At 38.8% G+C, this 15,799-nt stretch overlaps 1 protein-coding gene across 5 annotated transcripts in view; it reads right to left on the reverse strand.

Moving 5' to 3' along the window:
- The window catches only part of YEATS2 (YEATS domain containing 2), a 97,137-nt gene extending 81,727 nt beyond the window's left edge, over positions 1–15,410 (reverse strand). For 4 of the 5 annotated variants that reach the window (XM_065942994.1, XM_065942995.1, XM_065942996.1 and 1 more), the window contains exon 1: positions 15,204–15,410. The gene's annotated coding sequence lies outside the window, so the exon portion shown is untranslated. Of the gene's footprint in view, positions 1–5,052; positions 5,115–15,203 lie in introns of all 5 variants that reach the window. The other variant, XM_065942993.1, reaches the window with a different exon arrangement.
- Positions 15,411–15,799: the final 389 nt, after the last annotated feature.

Below are 15,799 nucleotides of genomic sequence, written 5' to 3' on the forward strand. Positions count from 1 at the left end.
TATAGAATCACTAGAAATTCTCAGTAAAAGGTTCTCAAAGGTTTACTAAAAGTTCTTAAGCTAGACAAGACGTAGAATCTCTAGAAAGAATCTAGTCCTGGAAATCTGTCTTACAAATACCAAACCATGTAAGATAAGGACAACTCTTGAAATTAAATCTGATAAGGTTCTTCAAAACTTTGCTAAATGAGGTACCTTCTCAATATACAGTTCCATGATCTCATGGTATTTGAATCTCATCAGAATTACTGAGTTCTGTGCTTTCACTAAAGATGACTTTTCCTATCTGATTTAAGAGGGGGGACAGGAGTAGCAATACAATCATTTTCCATCTGCTTCCATACAATGTTCCTAACATGTTAATAATGATTTTGTAATCCTTCAGCCCTGTCCTTTTTATATTTTTTGTTTCAAAAAAAATATCTTCTCCTTGGTAAATAAGACAATCAGTCCTCCTTTATTAAGCATTTGAATGAAAGAATACATTCTCCCCTATTAACCAAATAAACAATTCAAAAATATCTACAAAAAAAGAAACAGGAGAATGGGTAAACAACTGTAGTATAACTAATGAACTCCTGATCCAACCAACAACAGGAATAAATCTCAAAATACTTATGGTAAGTAAAAGATGCCAGACACAGAATTATTATATACACACACATGCAAACAAAAAGACAGCAGCCATGGTAAGATTAATAACACAGAGAATAAATTAAGGCAAAAAACATTTAATACAGAAAAGAGTATGTTACTATTAAAAAGACACAATCACAAAGATATATCAAACTATACATCAAACAACATCATGTCAAGACATACAAAACAAACCAGAAATAAAAGAATTTAAGAAAATCACAATCATAAGAGAATCTGAACGTATCTCTCTCAGAAATTTAGAAGACTAAAAAAAAAAAAAACCAGATAAAAATACAGATGACATACATAATGCAATTTACATGCCAGACTTTACAACTCTGAACCTAAAGGAATATTGTTTGAAATAGCTATAAAAATTCATTAAATTAAATCATGTAAGTCAATGAAGAAATTATTGCAAAATTAGGAAATATTATAACCATATTCTCTGATTTCAATAAAATTAAACGTGACAATAACAAAAACTCACTATGATATGAAAGAAGGAAATTAGAATAACAAACTATTTTTAAATTATCAACAAAAAGAATATATCTAAACCTAAAGTCAAAAGGCATCCTTAGAGGGAAAGGACACTCCAGTTTCATTTGTAAATATGCACAGATACAAAATGAAATCCAGCAGGATATTAAAAGAACAGTTCATCATGACTAGAAAGTTTTATTACCAGCAATAAAGTATTGGGGAGATGCTGAAGCAAGGTGATTTCCACGACATATCTCTAACAGTGGACCTTTAGGAATATTTAAATCAATTGACTTTCAGTAAACCAAATACATATCATCCATTTCATAAATTACATTTTGCAAACTAAAAATAGCCAGCTTAAGAGAAGATTTTGTTCTGATAGTCACTTAAAGTGGTACTGACAAAAACTCCATCCTGGTTATTCTACACTAGGTTTTATACACAAAACCAAGTACATAGTAGTCTCCCCTTATCTGCAGGGGATACATTTCAAGACCACCAGTGAATGACTAGAACAGGATAGTACTGAACCCTGCCTTCTGTTCATGTCTGCCACCTACAAATTTAATACCTTTTCCATCCTTAACTCATCTGGTATGGGGAAAAAAATAGGTCTTTTTTTTAGACCTATAACAGCCACAATGTTAACACTGGACCAGAATGGTGGAAAACTGACAGAGGTTGATTATTAGCACCAAAGTGACAGTGAGTCACTCCGTTGATGTGGCCATCCCAATGTGACATGTAAACAGCTGAGCTCAAAAAAACTACTTAGTTATTTAAGCACTACATATTTCAGGTCCAAGACACCTACTTTCCAACTATAAACAAAACTGCTTAAGATACAGAAATTGCTATATAAGGTCTGTCCCAGGATGCATTCATGACAGAACTCTTGTCTCCAATCTTACAAAGTAACAAGAAAAAGAATTTAAGATCAAACAGCTAGTTTAAATTATAGGTGCCCTGCTTCTATCCATTGTATTACTGTAACAATTGGAGAGCTGGCCCGAGGGAGGTTTTACTTTACCCCATCCCTTTGACAAACTCCAGACTGAGCCATTTGGAATATTTAGGAGTTTTGAGATACTTACGGTGAATTCTTCTTAAGTGGACAGAAGGTAGGCCATATAACATCCCCGTAACTTCTTTAGAGCCATTTTTGGACAAAAATCATTGGAATTATCTAAAGTGGTAATTCTAACTCATATGACAATTTTTGTTTCAGTTATGAAGTCATAAAAGTTTTCTTTCCAAGAGAAGCCAAAAACAGGGGGTGGGGGAGGGGGGGTGTAGATCTGTCTTTAGTCCAGGTTGGAAAGGAAAGGAACTGGACCAGATCAAGACTGTGTCAAACTCCTAGACATAGTCACTGAGCGTATATAAATTAACCCAAATCTTGCACACTTCACTAAACAGGGATTTTTCACTAGAGCTTTCAAACTGACAATAAATCCTATGGGATAAGTCTCAAACCTTTCTACTGGGAGCTGAGATTCTAGAAAGAAAACTAGTACCTTAAAATGTAAGACATTTTTTAAAAATTGGTTTTTCTTTAGATAAACACTGCCTAAATCTAGAAAATCTACCTATTTACAAAAATTTATCTATTCACTTTCTGGAATTAGATATATCAATAGTTGCACAATTTTGTAGGTATACTAAAAAAAAATACACTTACATTTTAAAAGAGTGAATTTTATGGTATGTGAATCAGATCTCAAGAAAGCTATTACCAAAAAAATAACAATGACAAACTTATGATTTATTAACCTTAAACAGAAATCAATTTACAGATTATCCTCCCCCAAATATGCATGTACGTGCTATGTGTGCACTTTCAGGAAAGCAGGACAGTCAGCCAGGGAATCAACATTAGCAACACCAGAGGCACAGACTGTTAACACTTTAAAATTTCATTTTTTCATCAAATAGTTCAGATATTCAAAAAAGTATAAAATGATCAGAGGGACACAAGGAGGTTCAAAAGTATTAGTGATCTTCTATTTCTTAAGCTCAGTTGTAGCTAAGTATGTATTTGATATCTTATTTGTCTTCTTTAAAACATACCTTCTTCACCATGGAATATTACTCAGCCGGTAAAAAGAATTCATTTGAATCAGTTCTAATGAGATGGATGAAACTGGAGCCCATTATACAGAGTGAGGTGAGCCAGAAAGATAAAGAACATTACAGTATACTAACACATATATACGGAATTTAGAAAGATGGTAACAATGGCCCTATATGCAGGGCAGAAGAAGAGACGCAGAAGTACAGAACAGACTTTTGAACTCTGTGGGAGAAGGGGAGGGTGGGATGTTTCGAAAGAACAGCATGTATATTATCTGTGGTGAAACAGACCACCAGCCCAGGTGGGAGGCATGAGTTAAGTGCTCGGGCCTGTTGGGCTGGGAAGATCCAGAGGAATCGGGTGAAGAGGGAGGTGGGATGGGAGACCGGGATGGGGAATTCGTGTAACTCTATGGCTGATTCACATCAATGTATGACAAAACCCACTGAAAAATTTAAAAAAATAAATAAATAAATAAATAAATAAAATAAAATAAAACATACCTTCTTATTATATGTGCTCTTTAGCATATATATATGATGTATTTTCACAATTTTCAAAAATAAGTTTAAAAATAAATTATGTACATATTATGGAATAAATCAGTTCCACTGTAATGTGACATATGCATTCCTAAAAATCATCACACCATAAAATTGCATGATGAAAACCATAAGGCTTATGGGAAAAATGGGTTTTGGCACAACGCTCAAAAATTTTAGTAGCAACATTTAATTAAAAAAAAGATAATCAAATAAAAAGGGAATCTGATAAAAATGGCAGCAGTTTTACACATTAAATGTGTTAAGAAATATAGAAATGCTACAATATGACACTTTACCTTGTGAAATTAAGTTTTACTTGTGGAAGTGAGCATTGAAAGGTTACAGCTTATAAATTACCGTGAAGTGGTAAGAGGCTAATCTGAAATCAACGGAAAACTTTAATAATACCAGATGAGGATAGGTGTGGCTCATAACACATAAGTAAACTGAGGCTGCTGGAGGATATCTAAGGTGTGTACCTAGAAGGGGATCTGCATATTTCTGCTGTGGTTCAGCTCAGGAGGGTGCACTTTTTTGCATTTACCTAGCATTTCCTGCAGATGAGACACAAAAATATGAAATGTGAAATCCACATTATACTCAAATAGTTCCCTAACATATCAACTGCATTAAAACAAACTCGTGTTTTCTTCTTTCTTTTTTTAAAAAATATTTATTTATTTTTGGATGCACTGGATCTTCATTGCTGCTTTGTGTGGGCTTTCTCCAGTTACAGCAAGCAGGGCCTACTCTTCAATGTGGTGCGTGGGCTTTCTCATTGTGGTGGCTCTTCTTGTTGCAGAGCACAGACACTAGAGCATGCAGGTTTCAGCAATTGCAGCTCAAGGGCTCAGCTGCTCTGTGGCATGTGGAATCTTCCCAGACCAGGGATTGAACCCGTGGTCCCCTGCACTGGCAGGGGATTCTTATCAACTGCACCACCAGGAAAGTTCAAATTTGTGTTTTCTTATAGCAAAACTGTCTGGCAACGTAGCCGTTAAAATGAATGTGCTGATACGGAAATACTTCTAAAATACACTGTAAAGTGAAAAAAACCAAGGTGCAAATGGTTTGTATACTTTCTTTCTATGTAAACTAGAAGAAAGAGCAGAGCGATCCCCTCTACCCCCACAAATGCTGGTAGATGGTGTATAGATTTTTCTAGAAAAAAGGATAAAAAATGAATAACAATAGTTGCCTCTGGGCAGTCGTTTTGCTTTTCATTTTACTCCTGACTACAATGTCTGAATTTTCTAACCATGTACATGCATCATTTAGGGGGAGGAAAATACCAAAAGGACTAACCTGGGAGATGGATTATGGGTGTCTTTATGCCTTTTTCTGTTTTCTTGTTACTTCTCTGTATGCTGAAAAGACAAAACTACAGATAATGGAAAAAAAAAAAAAAAAAAACTACAGAGAATGTGAAACATCTGGAATTTTCATTTACCGGTAGTGGGAAGGTAAAAATCGTAAAACTACTCTGGAAAACAGTTTGGCAGTTTGTAACTAAATCGCTAAAGAACATGCCTGCAATGCAGGAGACCCAGGTTCAATTCCTGGGTTGGGAAGATCCCCTGGAGAAAGAAATGGTAACCTACTCCAGTATTTTTGCCTGAGAATCCCAGGAACAGAGGAGCCTGGCAGGCTATACAGTCCATGGGGTCACAAGAGTCAGACGCAACTTAGTGACTAAACCACCACATGACCCAGCCATTCCACTCCTAGGTATTAACCAAGAGAAATAAAAGCTCATGTCCATACAAAAACAAATGTTCACAGCAATTTTATTTGTAACAGCCAAAAACTAGAAACAACCCAAATGTCCATTAAAAGGTGAATGGATAAACAAATTGCAACACATCCATACAATATATTCATCAGTAAAAAAGAATTAACTGCTACATGCAACACAACACGAATTAATCTCAAAATGATACAGAGGAAAAGAAGCCAGCTTAAGAAAAAAGAATATACTACAATGGTAACATTTTTACAAAATGCAAACAAGTCTATAATGACAGAAACCTGATCAGTGGTTGTCCTGGTATGAGGAAACAATGGGGAAGGGAGAAAGAAGGATCATGAAGGGACAAGAGAAAAAATTGGGGGACGATGCATATGTTTACTATCTTGACTGTGGTGATGTTTTCACAGATGCATAAATATATCAAAACTTATCATGTCATACAGTTTATATGTGTGCAGTCTGTGGTATGCCAACTGTCCCTCAATGAAGCTATTTAAACACACACAAATATTAAATATAGGCTGTCAAAAAATGTATAAAGAATACAGTGTGAACCCTCACACATTGTTGGTGGAAATGTAAAATAGTGCAGCTGCTGTGGAAAAGTTTGGCAGTTCCTCAAAAAGTTAAACACAGTATTACTATGTGACCTAGCAACTCCACACCTAGGTAAATATACAACAGAACTGAAAACATATGTCCATACAAAAACTTGTATGTTGTGAATGTTCACAACAACATTATTCATAACAGTGAAAAAAAAGGGAAGCAACTTAAATGTCTATCCTTTGATGACTGGATAAACAAAATGTGGTAACAGTCATACAATGGATTTTTAAGCAATAAAAAAGGATGAAGTACTGACACAGATCAACTCTGAATATACCATGCTAATTAAATGAAAGAAGCCAAATACAAAAGGCCACATTTATTTGATTATAAGATTGGTGCAAAAGTAATTGTGGTTTTTCATTGTTGAATTTTGCCATTGGATACTGGAATACATTCTTAAATAAATGTGGTTATGTTATTCATCATTTTAATATGCATTTCTCACTTTTTTTTTTAGCTAATAACTTATTACTGTGTATTTTCTATTTATTTTAGACTATGGTAATGATGATAGACAAAAAGCAAATTCAAGTGATTTTCTTATTCATGTTCAAAATAGGTCGTAATGTAGTGCAGACAGCTCGCAACATCAACAATGCATTTGGTCCAGGAATTGCCAACAAATGTACAGTGCACTGGTGGTTCAAGAAGTTTTGCAAAGGAAATGAGAGCCTTGAAGATTAGAAGTATAGTGGCCAGCCATCAGAAATTGACAATGACCAACTGAGAGCAATCAAAGCTGATCCTCTTACAACTACACAAGTTGTTGACAAAGAATTCAATGTCAACCATTCTACAGTCATTCAGCATTTGAAGCAAACTGGAAAGGTGAAAAAACTCAGTAAGTGGGTGTCTCATGAGCTGACCAAAAATCAAAAAAACTTGATTTTCAAGTGTCGTCTTTTATTCTATACAACAACAAACCATTTCTCAATCGGATTGTGGTATGCGACAAAAAGTGAATTTTATATGACAACTGGCAATGACTAGTTCAGTGGTTGGATCAAGAAAAGCAGCTCCAAAGCCAAACTTGCACCAAAAAAAGGTCATGGTCACTGGTGGTCTGCAGCCCATCTGATCCACTACAGCTTTCTGAACCCAGCGAAACTATTACATCTGAGAAGTACGCTCAGCAAATCAGTGAGATGCACCTGAAAACTGCAATCCCTGAACCAGCAATGGTCAACAGAAATGGCCCAATTCTTTTCCATGACAATGCCTGACCACACGTTGCATGACCAGCTCTTCAAAAGGTGAACCAAATGAGCTACGAAGTTTTGCCCCATCTGCCATATTCACCTGACCTCTAATCAACTGACTACCACTCTTCTTCAAGCATCTTGACAAGCTTTTGCAGGGAAAATGTTTCCACAACCAGGAGGAGGCAAAAAATGCTTTCCAAGAGTTCATCAAATCCCAAAGAACAGATTTTTTAATTTATTTTAATTGGAGGCTAATTATTTTACAATATTGTGGTGGGTTTTGCCACACATTGACATGAATCAGCCATGGGTGTACATGTGTCCCCCAGGCCCGAACTCCCCTCCCACCTCCCTCCCCATTCCACCCCTCTGGGTTGTCCCAGGGCACCATCTTTGAGTGCCCTTTTTCATACATTGAATTTGGATTGGTCATCTATTTCACATATGGTAATATATATGTTTCAATGCTATTCTCTCAAATTATTCCACCCTAGCCTTCTCCCACAGTCCAAAAGTCTGTTCCCAAAGAACAGATTTTTACACTACAGGAATAAGCCAACTTATTTCTCACTGGCAAAAGTGTGTTGACTATAATGGTTCCTATTTTGATTAATAAACATGTGTTTGAGCCTTGATTCAAAATTCACAGTCCGTAAGTGCAATTATGTTTGCACCAATCCAATATTTCCAGGAAATACCCAGAAACAGGCAAATCCCTAGACACAGAAAATGGCTGCCAGGGGAGGAGGGGTGGAAGGAACCGGGACTGACTGCAAATAGGTATGGAGCTTCTTCCTGCAATCAGGAAAATGTTATGGAATTAGATGATAGTAATGGTTGCACAGGCCTGCCCAGGTGGCTCAGTAGTAAAGAAATTGCATGCCAATGTAGGAGACACAAGTTCAATCCCTGGGTCAGGAAGGTCCCCTGGAGGAGAAAATGGCAACCCACTCCAGTATTCTTGTCCGGAAGATCCCCTGGACAAAGGCCTGGCAAGTTATAGTCCAATGTGAATTACATCTCAATAAAAAAGGATATATACTCTCCAATAAACTAATTAAAAAACAAAATAGATAACAATCACCAATGTATGCAGAATTCTGTAAATAAAACATTACAGATAAAGTTTAAGGCCCTGCTTGCTCAGCATTCTGGTCACCATCAGCCTTCATTACCACCACAGAACAGGTCTCTTCCCACACTTACCCCAAACTCACTCTTGAGATCAACAGAATAAACAATCCTTGGTTAGTAGAACTAGTTCTTCTACCTCTCCTTGTCTATAGTCATCAAAGTTCACATGCCTGAACTTCTCCTTATTACCTTCCAACAGGTTCATGTTTCATCCCTACCTTCTCTCCACTTACTGAAACGCTATTCACCCTTCAATTCATCTATGAAGTGCACCCCAGCCTTCAAGAATCTTTTTCTTCCTAACTCCCATTCAACAGTTACTATAGAAACAATCTGCTGCATAAGTTATATTTTCTATAAGGGAAAAGTGCACCGAACCTGACTCTCACCCTCCATTCAACAGCAGTGTAGAAAACAGGCTGAAACGGGGGCAGGTTTAAAGGCAGAGAGCTTGGGGCCAATTTAAGGAGATGGCAGTGAAGAATTCTATTCTCTATGACTGAATGAAAAGAGAGAAGAGGATCAAGTATTTCTGAGAATCTATCCTAAGGAAAGACTCTCAAGCCTGGTGACACACATACATGGGATGTTCTTACAGATTTAAAACTTAAAAGTATTAAGTATTAGTTCTCCTCTATCTGTATATTTTATAATTAAAAAAACTGGAAATAGTCCATAGCAAATTATAGTGTATTCACTGAATGAATATAAGGGAATTTTAATACAGGGGGACACGACCTTATATGTAGAAAGCCCTAAAGATGCTACCAAAAAACTTAGAATAAATGAACAGCAAAAAGCAAGATACCAAGTCAACACATAAAAATCAGTTACATTTCTATATACAAATAATCAACAACTGAAAAAGAAATTATAATATATTCCATTTATAAAAGCTTTAAAAAGGATAAAATACTTAGAATTAACCAAGAAAATAAACTTACACAATGAAAACTACGAAATATTGGTGAAAGAAATTAAAGAAGACAAATAAATGGTAACACATTTCATTTTCGTGGATTGGAAGACTAATATTATTAGTCAATACTACCCAAAGCCATCTACAAATTCAATGCAATCCCTATCAAAATTTCAAAGACATTTTTTGCAAAAACAGAAAAACTCACACTAAAATTTATATGTAATCTCAAGGGACCCTAAATAATCAAAACAATTTTGAAAAAGAACAAAACTGGAGTCCTCACTGGAGGACTCGCATTTCCGGATTCCAAAACTTAACAGAAGCCACAGTGTGGTACTCAAAACAATATGGTATTAGCATAAAAACAGATATATAAACAGATGGAATAAAATAGAGAGCCCAGAATAAACTCTTGCATATATGGTCAAATGATTTCTGATTCGGGTGCCAAGACCATTCAGTCGGGGGGAAAAAAGGCTTTTCAACAAATATTGCTAGGAAAACTGGACATTTATATGCAAAAGAAAAAAAGAGAAGTTGGACCCTTTAGTAATGCCTCAATTAACAAAAATTAACTCGAAATGGATCAAAGACCTAAATACAAAGCTTGTTTTAAAATGGATAAAAGAATTTGAATTGACATTTCTGCAAAGATATACAAATGGCCAATAAGCACATGAAAAGATACTCAACATCACTAATATCAGGGAAGTGCAAATCAAAAACAGAGATTATCACCTAACACCATTAGGATGGCTACTATCAAAAATAAATAAATGGAAAATAAATAAAACCCACCAGAAAAGTGTTGGCAAGAATGTGAAGAAATTGGAACCCTTGTGCACTGCTGGTGGAAATACAAAATGGGGCAGCTACTATGGAAAACAGTGAGGAGGTTCTTCAAAATATTAAAAACAGAATTACTGTATGATCCAGCAATCCCACTTCAAGGTAAATAGCCCATAAAACTGAAAGCAGGGACTCAAACAGGTATCTCTGCACCCATGTTCCTAGGAGTATTATTCACAAGAGCCAAAAGATGGAAACAAGTTCATTAATAGATGAATAGATAAAATGTGGTACATACAGACGTACATATGGCTCCTTCATGGATCACAGCCTTGTCATGACAAAGGGGAAAGGTCAATTTTCATTCCAATCCCAAAGAAGGGCAATGCCAAAGAATGTTCAAACTACCTCACAACTGCGCTCATTTCAAATGCTAGCAAGGTAATGCTCAAAATCCTTCAGGCTAGGCTTCAACAAGATGTGAACTGAGAACTTACAGATGTACAAGCAGGATTTAGAAAAGGCAGAGGAACCAGAGATCAAATTGCCAACATTCCGTTGGATCATGGAGAAAGCAAGGGAGTTCCAGAAAAACATTTACTTCTGCTTCATCAACTAAACAAAAGTCTTTGTGTGGCTCACAACAAACTGTGGAAAATTCTTAAAGAGACAGGAGTACCAGACCACCCTACCTGTCTCCTGAGAAACCTGTATGCAGGTCAAGAAGAGAAGTTAGCACTGGACATAGAACAATGGACTGGTTCAAAATTAGGAAAACAAGTACGACAAAGCTGTATATTGTCACCCTGCTTATTTAACGTATAGACAGAGTACATTATGTGAAATGCCAGGCTGGATGAATCACAAGCAGGAATAATCAAGATTACTAGGAGAAATATCAACAACCTCAGATATGCAGATTATACCACTCTAATGGTATGGAACTAATGAAGAGGAACTAAAGAGCCTCTTGATGGGGTAAAAGAGAAGAATGAAAAAGCTGGCTTGAAACTCAACATTCAAAAAACTGAGAATCTGGTCCTGTCACTTCATGGCAAACAGAAGGGGGGAAGAGTGGAAGCAATGACAGGTTTTATTTTCTTGGGTTCCAAAATCACTGCAGATGGCAACTGCAGCCATGAAATGAAAAGACGCCTGCTCCTTGGAAGAAAGCTCTGACAAACCAGACAGCATGTTAAAAAGCAGAGACATCACTTTGCTGACAAAGGTCCACATAGTTAAAGCTATCGTTTTTCCAGCAGTCATGTATGGATGTGAGTTTGGTAAGAAAGAAGGCTGAGAGCCGAAGAACTGATAATTTTGAACTGTGGTGCTGGAGAAGACACTTTAGAGTCCCTTAGACTCTAAGGAAACCAAACCAGTCAATCCTAAAGGAAATCAATTCTGAATATTCATTGGAAGAACTGATGCTGAAGCTCCAATACTTTGGCCACCAAAGACCTGGATGGTGGGAAAGACTGAAGGAGAAAGGAGAAGGGGGAGGCAGAAGATGAGATAATCAGATAGTATCAAGGACTCAACTGACAAGAATTTCAGCAAACTCTAGAAGATAGTCAGGGGGCTTCCCAGGTGGCACAGTGGTAAAGAACCCACCTGCCAATGCAGGAGATGCAAGAAAGAGGGTTTGATCCCGGGGTTGGGAAGATTCCCTAGAGTAGGAAATAGCAACCTACTGCAGTATTCTTTCTGTGATAATCCCATGGACACAGGAGCCCATCAGGCTACAGTTCATGGGGTCTCAGAGTCATACACGACTGAACAGTAAGAACAAGCATACAGACACTGGAATATTATCTAGCCTTAAAAAGGAATGAAATCCAGACATAAGCTACAACATGGATGAACCTTCAGGACATTATGCTAAGTAAAATAAACTTGTCACAAAAAGACAAATACTGTTTGTTTCCATTTATATGAGATATTCAGAGCAGTCAATAACACAGAGACAGAAAGCTGAATGGTGACTGCCATAGGCTGGGGGTGAGGGGGAAATGAGAAGATATTGTTTAGTGGGTACAGAGTTTCAGTTTTACAAGATTAAAAGAGCTGTGGAGATCTATGGTGGTAATGGCTGCACAATGGTATGAAAGTATTTAACACCAGTGAAAAATGGTTACAGTAGTAAATTTTATGTTGGGTATTTTACTACAATTGAAAAAATGTATACATAAAAGTTAAATGGTTAAGTATGGTTTTTCCACTAATAACTATGTTCTTCCTGATGGAGTACAGATAATAAATTCATTTATTCTAGGGGAGACACATAAGGGGGACAATTCTGTAAGCTCTACACCAGGCTACATATTTTTAGAATCTACAGAGCTTCTGATAATTAGAAAATCAATTAGAAAAAGACAAGCACAAATAAAAAGATGCACAGAGGACAGGAAGAGAAATTCACAAATGGTCAATAAAAGTGAAAAAAATGTTCAAACATATTAGTAATAAAGGAATGAAACATGAAACAAGACACCATTTTCAACTATCAAGATAATTTAGTTTGGGGAGAGATGAAAATATGGTGTGTTGAACAAGGGACACTTGCTCCTAATTGACACTCACTGTCTTCTCTTCCTCACTCCCATTCAATTACTTCCATCTGTTTCCATCTCCAACTTCCAGTTTGGTTAGTAACACCAATGACCAAACTAATAACCTCTGTGTTGCCAAATCCAAGTGAGCACCTCATTAAACATCTCAGAAGCACTGAGGAACCAAGACTCTGTGGACCAGAAACTTATTTCTCATGGCTCCCATGATACTAGTTTTCTGCTTTTTTTCCTACCTCACTGGCTATTCCTTCTGTCCTGTGCTCAATCTTCTTCCTCTATAAGATCTTCAAGCATTAGAATGCCTGAGCCTCACTCAATTATTCACTTTTCTATATAGTTTTTACCTAAGTGCTCTCTCAGTTCAGTTGCTCAGTCGTATCCAACTCTTTGTGACCCCATGGACTGCAGCACGCCAGGCCTCCCTGTCTATCACCAACTCCCAGAGTTTACACAAACTCATGTCCAGCAAGTTGGTGATCTCGTCCTCTGTTGTCCCCTTCTCCTCCCACATTCAATCTTTCCCACCATCAGGGTCTTTTCAAATGAGTGAGTTCTTCGCATCAGGTGGCCAAAGTATTGTGGAGTTTCGGCTTCAACATCAGTCCTTCCAATGAACACCCAGGACTGATCTCCTTTAGGATGGACTGGTTGGATCTCCTTGCAGTCCAAGGGACTCTCAAGAGTCTTCTCCAACACCACAGTTCAAAAGCATCAATTCTAAGGCGCTCAGCTTTCTTTATAGTCCAACTCTCACATTCATACATGACTACTGGAAATACCATAGCTTTAACTAGACGGACCTTTATTGCTTTTTAACATGCTGTCTAGGTTGGTCATAACTTTTCTTCCACGGAGTAAGTGTCTTAATTTCATGGCTGCAGTCACCATCCGCAGTGATTTTGGAACCCAAAAAAATAGTCTGCCACTCTTTCCCCATCTATTTGCCATAAAGTGCTCTCAGGTGATCTCATAACTTTGAATATCATCTATATACTGAGTACTCCCAAATTTTTATCTCCAACTCTAGGCTCTGTTCTGGAAGCTCCGAACCTGTACATCCAACTGCCTCCTCAATATACCGACCTCATATCTAACATACATTTCAAATTTAATACACCCAAAAGAGAACTCATGATTTCTTCCACCTCAAACTGCTCTCTTTCATTCTTCTCAGTTGAATGCTGCCATCTACTCGAAGTTGCTCAAAACAAGTATCAAAAAGCAGAGTTCTCCCTTTCCCTTACCAATTCATTTCCAAGTCCTGTTGATTCTACTTCCAAAATATGTTAATCTTTCTACTCTCCTCCATCTCCAAACCATGGACCTAGTCCAAAGTACTGTAAACTAACCGACCTTCCAGCTTCCACTCTTGTCCTCTTCCTCCCCACAGCAGTCAGATTATGCTTTCCTTCTTAAAACCTTCAAGAATTCTCATAAAAATGAAATTCCTAAGAACAGCTTCACCTGCTCCTATCTTTGAAAGAACATCCACAACTGAAAATACACTCAATGATAATAACTCCACACAATAAAACTATAGGTACCTTTCCTCATTTTTCTTTTCCCTATTTTTAAATTTTTCTCTGAATGCCTGCTCCTTGCTCATTAAGAAAGTAAATTATATTGCTAAATAGTACATAACATTACATTGCATTTTAACATGTAAACGAGAAAAGGGAATGCAAAATGGTAACACTTCCAAGCTTAGAAGAAAATACAAGCAAACATCAAAATTCTAAGAATGAGGAGTCAGGGTTGTAGAATTACTGGTGATATTTTCTTCCACCTCTATTTTTTTTTAACATAATTACACTCATTAAAAAAAAGATTATGAGATAAACCTGTCTTCTGCAATCTGGCCACAACCCACCAAACCAGCCTTTCTTTTTCCCAAGTACTCATTTTCCCAAGCTTTTCACCCCAACCCCGCGCTGTCTCACTGCTCTGATGCTTTAACGCGGGCACCAACCCTGGAATATCCTCCACCTTTCTAAATCCTACTCATCCTTCAAGGCGGAGAGGAACGATAGGGAAGGCGACAGGTTGGAGGAAGATTCCAGGATTCTTGCTGATAAATTCACAACTTGCCGGTGCTGGGGCCAAATTTCGTCGCCAATCCCACTGCAGGCCACCAGGTTTAACATCCTAAAAGCTCCCGCCACTGGGGCCCAGGGAACCCATATCCTCTCAGAAAGCGCGGTGCCCCTCAGAAAGAACACCCCCTCACACCCATATTCCGGGTTCCCGCTGCGGAGACTCCCCAGACACACACACTCACCCAGGACCCAGTTTCCTCCTCCGGGGCCTCTCCCCTCCACAGTTACCCGCCCCCTCCCTCCCCTCAGCCAGGGGGCCGGCGCCTCAGGCGGGGTGGGGGAGGGGCGCGCACGTGCCCGCGCCGCCCCCGCCCAGACAATGCCCGGGAGAGCGGAGCGCGCGCCCGGCGGCCCCATCTCGCTCCCGCCAACACTCACCCTCTTTCTGGGTCTCCGGCTGAAGCGCAGACACCGCCGGGTGCCGCGAGAGGGCACGGGGGAGGCGAGGAAGCGGGCCGAGCCCCGCAGAGCCGCCCCACCACGAGGCCCCAGCGACCCCGGAGCCCGCGGAAGCAAACGGCTCGGCGGCGCCCGCCCGGCCCGTTTGGCCCGGACGTCAGCACCAGGGACGGGGCGGGGCGCGGCGCGCGCCGCGGCGGCGGCGGCGACGCGCGAGGTTCCGGGGGCGGAGCTCGAGAGGTTGTGGGCGGGGGGACAAAGCTCGCAAGGTTGTGGGCGGAGCCGGGGCCGGGGCCGGGGCTGGAGCCGGGCTGAGGCTGTGTCAGACTCTCACCGTGACCTGCACTGCCCTGCTGCCTGGGGAGAATGGGCGTCTGTTCTGGTGAAGGCACCATCATATATAATTTTCTCCTTAGAGAAAGGAAGCAGGTTGCAGCCCCAAGAAAATATTCTGCCAGCATTTATGAAGCTTTCACAGCAAAGAAAACAGTAGCTATGATTTTCGTGTGTGTAATCGTATACTAAGCTTTGTGCTAGGTGTTAGGGATACAAATAACTATAGTTATTACTAACCT

This window comes from Muntiacus reevesi, chromosome 8 (assembly GCF_963930625.1).
Source record: "Muntiacus reevesi chromosome 8, mMunRee1.1, whole genome shotgun sequence".
Classification (NCBI taxonomy): Eukaryota; Metazoa; Chordata; class Mammalia; order Artiodactyla; family Cervidae; genus Muntiacus; species Muntiacus reevesi.